Here is a 7,718-nt window from a genome sequence, read left to right on the forward strand (position 1 = left end):
CATTCTCAATGTCCTTTTCAAAAACTTGATCCTGTCATTTAAATGGCAGAGCATTAAAATAATTAAATAAAGTTAACACATCCAGCAAACTGTCTAGTGAATAGTGACACAACTTTCTCCTTTACTAGAATGAAAATCACTACAAAGGCATACAAGTACACCGAAGATTTAAGTACAGCTATGCAAATACCTAAAGGGTATGATCAAATTGCTCTTTCAAGTTGCCTCAAGTTAAAAACTTGAAGGATTTTTGTAAGAGCTTGTATATGTTTTTTTTAACTACACATAGAATTATTATTTTAAGGCCGGGTCACAGTCAGCATGGGTTCATTAGGGTAAAGTCCTGCTTGTCAAACCTTGTAGGGGATAGAATAAAAGAAAATAAATGTAGTATAGAAAGTAATCTTACCCCTAAGGAGTTGCAGCTGAGCCAATTATTAGAGATTAGGAACAGGCCTGACTTTAACAGGCCACAGCTGTAGCCAATGAGAAGAATGCTATAAAAGAGTGGGTTGGTTGCTTGAGAGGGAAACTGGAGTCAGTTGGTTGCTATAAGAAGAAGGAAGAGTCAGTGCTTAGAGGAGCTGCCTGTGAGAAACATCGAGGAGGTAGCAAACTCTTGTAATAAGGAGACAACCATATGGAACCTTTGCAATATAATGCTAACAGAGCCTGGTTTCCTTTTATAACAGGGTAACTCACCTAGTTGATCTGGGAAAGCCAGTAGATGGATTTTTCTTGGACTTCTGTGAAGCTTTTGATGCTGTCTCTCACAGCTTTCTTCTGGAAAGCATGTCCAGAAGGAACCTGTGAGAGACAGTACCAAAAGCTTTGCTGGATAACTGTGTTAAGTGATGTGTGAGCAACTGGCTCATGGGTCAGGCCAGAAGGGTTACAGTGGATGGGGTGACATCAGACCAGTCATCTGTCACTAGCTGGGCTATGCAGGGCTCTTGCCTAGCCCAACTCTCTTTAACAGGTTCATTGCCCACCTGTATGTGGGGCTCAAAGCAATACTGTGTCTGCTGACAGCACTGGATTGGTGGGAGTTGTTGACTCTTTTGAGGGCAGAGAGGCCCTGCAGACAGAGCGAGACAATTAAGAGAGATGGGCAATCACCAACTGTACAGAGTTTTACAAGGGCAAGTGCCAGATACTGTACCTGGGCCAAGTCAGCCCTGGTTGTGTGTATAGATTAAGGAATGTAAGGATGGAGATCAGCACTGTGGAAAGCAACCCGGAGGTCTTGGTCAATGGCAAATAGGATGCAGCCAGGAGGGCCAAGCATGTCCTGAGGACCATCAGGCACAGCATCACCAGCTGGGCAAGGGAGGGTTGAGGTTTCTTGGTCTGTTCAGTTTGGAGAAGGTGAGACTGGGGAAAGACTTCATTGCAGTCTTCAACATCTGCATGAGGGGAAGAGAAGGGGCAGGCACTGATCTCTTCACTCTTATGACCAATTACAGGACTCAAGAAAACAGCATGATGATGAGTTAGAGGAAGTTTAAGTTGGATTTCAGGAAAAGTTTTTTTGCCCGTGGGATATTTGCTCTCTGGAACAGGCTCCCCAGGTAAGTCATCACAGCACCATGCGTGCTAGAGTTCAAAAAGTGTTTGGACAATGTTCTCAGGCTCCTGGTATGACTCTTGGGGTGTCTTGTGGAGTGCCAAGTGCTGGAGTCTGGGATCATGATGCATCTCTTCCAAACCAGCCATATTCTATGGCTTTGTTTCTGTTTTAAAATTGCTTGGGTGTTTTAGGACTCTTCTCAGGGTGTGGATCTCTGTAACAGGCACCTCTTTACACCTCTTTCCTTGTTCATTAATTACCTTTGTAGTTATGCTATTGGAGACTATTGCAAATTCCTATTTAATTATCTACTTAGTCTTTAAGAGTATTTGCTTTCTGGTATAGTTCTTCTTAAAACAGTCTTTCTGTATGCATAGCTTGCATTGTTTTGTTTAGAAAGGAATATTTTTCCTGTCCCTGTTTACCAGAACAAGAAGTGAAGCTTATCTTCTTGTGGCAATGATTTGTAGTGCTCATTATTTAACCAATTACCGAATCTTTGTTGTCTTTTAAGTTATTGACTGTGACCTTATTTCTTCTAGGCCATTGGCAAGGGTCAAAATAATGTGGGGTCAGAAATCTATTTTTGCTCAGCTTTTTTCATTATGCATTCAGCCATGCCACGTTCGGTATTTAAGCATATTTATTCAGAATTTATTTGTGGTGCCAAGGATGACATTTCTGCAGAGATACAGTGTATAGAGGAATTTTATAAGTGTAAAGGAGTATGTAGGAACTGATTTTAAAGTCTCCTCTCCATTTCTCATAATTGGAATGAAAGTGTTTGGCAATATTATGCTAATGAGTAGGCAATGAGCCACTATGAGATGCCTCTATGATATAATCTGTAGTTCATATTTTATAGCTTATCTTTCTATGGATATTCTCTGCAGTAAAACCATGTGATTCTATTTATCATACAGTAAAATACTAATTTTTAAAAACTTTCTTTTTTGCTATTATCACTCAGTGTAAAATACATTTCTTCTGATTGATTGCTACTGCAGGCCTGGAATTCAGGTTTCATTCTCTCTCTGTGCTGATCTCCTTCCTTTTATACGCAGGTGAAGTTTGAGCTATTAGCGTGACACTGACAAAGATGCTGACATGAGGTGTTTGAAACAAAAGTTTTTGAATTATTAATGAAACTACAAGGACAAAATCAGATGATTCAATGGAAGCTAAGATCTTAAAAAGACCAATAATGGGTACTAAATTTTAATGGAATTCCTAAGAAACACTGAAATGCACCATTTCGTTTGCTGTTAACCTTTTTGATATGCTGCTCTTTGGACTTTAAGATCCATTATACAGGGTGTCTCTTAGTGATAAGGACAGGTGACTGTTCCATTTAAGTGAACATGCTTAACTCTAACATGGCAGAGGAATTAAAATCAGTGTGGGCTAGATATGAAGTGATATAGCAGCTTTAGAAGATATCACCAGAGACAGAAAGGGGAAGAAGGAGCTGTGCAAAAATAGATAGATAGCACTTGGTATCCTAAAAAAAAAATAATCATTCAGAAACAGAACAAAGGTAGCTTTAGAGATAATATAGAGGTCTGTATGTCTTCTCCGAAGAGGTGCTGAGAGGATCTTTGTTAGAGCTCATCATGCCCAAATAGGTCTAATCCTAATGGAGGAAGGGGCCACACAATCTTATGTCACTTGAAGCTTTGAGGATGAGCACTAATCTCATGCTGTGATGCAGGATCTGGGTCCACTGAATTACAGAATATGCAGATTAGGAAGGGACCTACAAGTTTGATCGAGTCCAGCTCCTGGCCCTGCACAGCACCATCTTCGAGAGTCACACCATGTCCCCAAGAGTGTTGTCCAAACAATGTTTGAACTGTGTCAGGCTGGTGCTGGGATCGCCTCTATGGGGAGCCTGTTCCAGTGCCCGACACCCTATGGGTGAAAAACCTTTTCTTGATATCCAACCTAAACCTGCCCTGACACAGCTCCAGGCCATTCCCTCAGGTCCTGTCACTGGCCACCACAGAGAAGAGATGTCTCCCCCTCCTCCTCTTCCCCTCATGAGGAAGCCGTAGATGGCACTGAGGTCTCCATTCAGCCTTCACTTCTTCAGGCGTAACAGACTAAGTGACCTCAACTACTCCTCATGTGGCTTCCCATCCAGACCCTTCAACATCCTCACGGCTCTCTTTCAGATATTCTCTAATCATTTGATATTTTTCTTGTATTTCAGGGCCGAAAAATGCACACAATATTCAAGGCAAGGCTGCACTAGTGCAGAGTGGGACAATCCCTTCCTTATTGCTGGATTTCTCTCTTACTGACTGAATCCAATTTGGTTAAGTTTTTAAAGTAAAACTGTAGGGGTTTTAATGAAATTTTATGAGTGAAATAATTTTATGAATTAAATGATAAAGGATATTTCAACAATTGGCAGAAAAATGAAGACTCTTCACAGCCTGAAATTTTCCTGAACAAAAAAACATCTAAAGTTTCTCCAGCTCCCAAAGAGGCTATTTTACAGTTCTCTGATTTCTGCTGGGAAGTTTGTGAAGTCTGTGATTTTGGGTGTTACATTTTGTAATGAGAAAGGCAAGAAGAACTGACTGATGAGAGACCTCTAGGAGGTACCTTACCTGATACTAACCTTTAACCTTCAAAAATGTACCCGCAGCAGGAGAGTTGCTTCTGTTCTTTAAATCCACAGACACATATACATAGCTGCAACCAGCAGTCACAGAAACAGCTTATTTTCACTTTTTAATCGCAGGCTTCAAAAATACCCTATCACCTTGTTGTGCTATCACATTATTCAAAGAATATTTTGTATTCGTTCATTTTGTATTTGGGTCACTAACTCCAAAATATTTTTGTCTGTGGTCTTTGGGGAAAGCTTTTAAACTTTCTTAAAAACATTTTTTAATTCCTCTAAATAAGTTTATTGGAGTATGGTGCTAATAATGCCACAGTTGTTGGTTCAGTATGTGTATGGGCCACTCACTTCAGAGCTGGACTCAATGACCTTTGTTGGCCCCATTCCAACTCAGAATATTCTGTGATTCTCTGTCCAGACAGAAGTTATCATTATCCTTTCTTTATTCACCAGGTATTTTAGTAGGGTTTTTTGTTGTTTTTGAGGTTTTTTTTTTTTCAGTTTGTTTTTTTGGTTGGTGTGTTTGAGATTTTTGCGGGTATGTGTGTTTGTGTGCATGTGTATGTATTCCATTTCTCATTTCTTCATTTTGAAATACTTTAATGATTCAGAAGATGTATTGGAACACTCTCTGACTAAAATGTTAGTTGTGTTCAATTTTTAATTTCTCTATTTCATTTAATAATTTCAGCCTCTCTGCCTTTGGAGAATCATAAACTCTTGACCTTTGACCTATATTGTATATACACTTCATAGTCTTGTTTAAGTATGTGTTGTATATATACTTCATAGTCTGAAAAATGTAGTTATTCAAAAGAGGCAAGTAAAATTAAATTTTCTACAGTAGATGTAATTAAGAAGACTCTGGTTTGACATGTGTAAAATTTCTTACTCAATATGAATGAGGAGAAATAAGAATAGCAAGGAAGAGAGTCTCTGCTGCAGCTGTGTGGGGTGATTGAAAGAAAAATGACTATAAAATGCATTTGGAAACAGGAGTGACCAAAGTGTCCATTTCCTGAGGTCTCCTCTCCTCTGTGATTCCTTTTTTAACAGTAGATTGCACGGGGCACCTGGAGACATGAAGCTCTCTGTGCTAGTGTATGTATGGGTTAGTTAAAATGTATAAAACCAAGTATGCATTCCACAATTAAATTATTTTAATTTTTTTAAATCTTTTTAGGAGCACTGAAGAGTTAAAAATTTATGACTAGATCTGTGTAGCTCATACCAGAAGGGAATATGTTAAAAAGGGAGAGGTTGTGGGTTCAGAGATTGACTAGAGGAGGGATTCAGTCACAAATATGAACTTCTCTTGGCTTAAGACTACTACCCACCCTGTTCAAAATGTCTCTCTTAAATGTTTTGGTTTTTGAAAAATAATTCTGAACACTTGTAAATTAGGCGAGATTTGATTGGAAATCTGTACAACGTTCTGCTCCAGACCTACCTCTGTTTATGCTTAAGGTTAGTGGTTTTGGTCAGTAGTCACTTGCATAAATATTTCTTGCCAGAATTTTAATAAATTTTAAAAAGTAATGCTAGACTGTGATTTATAGTTTGGTCCCCAAAGAAGTAAATAATGTTCTTTCAGTATCTCTAGGGCTTCTAAAGACTTATGCATTTGCAGCGGGGTGTGGCCTCAAAGTCAGGTGTCCGGCTGGCAGGAGGGCGGCCAACACCCAACTGCAAATGTGTGAGCACCCCTCAGCGTCAGAAGGCTTCGGGCTGTGCTCACAGCGGACAAAATCGCTGCTGGCCGACGAGAGTAAAGAGTCCGGACACTCACTGGGGACTTGTCAGATTTATTGTAGAACCCAACGTGACAACCAGGGAGTGACAGCCTGGCTGATATCTAACAGGTGTCAGCCGGTGAGTGACCAGGAACGAAGGGTGCAACAGGATTATAAAGGGAGGAGGAATTCATGGGAGGGGTTTACAAAGGACCAATAGGGGAAGGTAAGGGAGTGGACTTAACATAATAGGCACTGGGGCAAAACCAATAGTTACATTATAAGGGAGGGGCCCCAGAGCCACAGCCAATCATAACTCCCAGGTGAAAGAAGATTCTGGAAGCTTGAGAGGAATGGGGAGTGATTGACTGGGCCCAGGGAGGAGAACAAATTGACATATAAGGAAACACAGGGGAGGGGAAATCATATAACAGAGAGGATTGGCATAAACTGTGGCAGGGGTAACCAAGGTAACCAAATGATAGACAATACAATGGCGGGAAGAACTGGTGAGGGCAGAACCGTTTCAGAAAATGGGGGAGTGATACAGAAAATGGGGGTGTAATTAAATAAATTAACAAAATACACTACAGCATGCATTCAAGAGAGATTTGATTGCTTGGCAAAGATAATGATAGAAAGGACTTAAAACTTGCAGAAACATGCAGCTCAAGGTATAAAAGAGGAAACTTGGTGCAAAACATATCCGCTACATTTTCTTCCTAGTTACAGCACCTTCAAAAGTATGAAGTTTCTATGTATGACGTGAAGAGAAATGAACAGAAAAAAAAATCAATAGCTTGTTAAGAAAATTGTTGGGATGACAGCTCACAAAAGGATATTTCTTTGTGAAAGATTTTGTGAATGACAGCTGTTCTTCTCACCAGTAACATGAAATGGTGACTGCTCACAGAATAGTAATAACAAGATGAGGGGCAAAGGAAGAAGTGTGACAAAATGTCCAAGTAATATAATACTTGGCAATCAGAAGAAGAAAAGGGTGCTAAATATACTTATTTTTCAGATTTTATTTTCTTATGATACTTTATCAACAAAATGAAGCAAGGTATCAGATTAAATACCAAGTAGAATTCCATTGACTAATTAAAAACTTGAGATAGAAATAAATTTTAAATTATGAAGGGTCATGAGGCTTTTAGAATCAACATTAAATTCACTACTGAACAGTGGCCTGTCTGTATCAAGTTCATTGTAATTCATAGATGCACAGATAACGTTTGGTTCAAACAAAACTCTGAAGCTCACTGAGCCAAGCTTTCTACTGAAAGCAGGGTTAAATTCAAACTGAGATCAAATTGCCTGTAGTCTTGTCCACCTGAATTTTGAATAACTATCAATAATGATGGCTGAGGGACTGGGAGATTCCAAACTATAAACATGAATTCAACAGCTTGAGCTAAAAAGTCAATCTTTTGGCAAGTCTTATGTACTTATATATATTCATATTTTTTTTCTGAATTGAGGAAGGTTGAAAGCTTAGCCCATATTCACCAGTCTGTTATGCCGTAAATCATCTTTAAAAGAGATTAGGTTAGCTCCAGCCTGTACTGTGAAATAAAAAGTCTTGTGCCGTACAACTTGGGCTTGTAATGTTCAGAGTTATGCTGACGAGGGCTACTTTAAGTGTGTCTGTACCTGACACAATATACAAAAGAAATAAAAGCCCGGCAGCATACCTGGTGATTGGAGGAAATGCTCTGACTCAGAAGGAAGTTTCAGAAATAAATTAAAGGAATCAAAGGAGAGCAGAAAGTAGTTTACA

At 39.4% G+C, this 7,718-nt stretch overlaps 1 long non-coding RNA gene across 1 annotated transcript; it reads left to right on the forward strand.

The window, feature by feature from the left end:
* The first annotated feature begins 544 nt into the window (after nucleotides 1–544).
* On the forward strand, nucleotides 545–4,393 carry LOC135443262 (uncharacterized). Its single transcript, XR_010438925.1, has 3 exons — nucleotides 545–608; nucleotides 1,467–1,571; nucleotides 3,783–4,393. It is a non-coding gene; the product is annotated as an uncharacterized LOC135443262 (long non-coding RNA).
* Nucleotides 4,394–7,718: the final 3,325 nt, after the last annotated feature.

Source organism: Zonotrichia leucophrys, chromosome 2, assembly GCF_028769735.1.
Source record: "Zonotrichia leucophrys gambelii isolate GWCS_2022_RI chromosome 2, RI_Zleu_2.0, whole genome shotgun sequence".
Classification (NCBI taxonomy): domain Eukaryota; kingdom Metazoa; phylum Chordata; class Aves; order Passeriformes; family Passerellidae; genus Zonotrichia; species Zonotrichia leucophrys.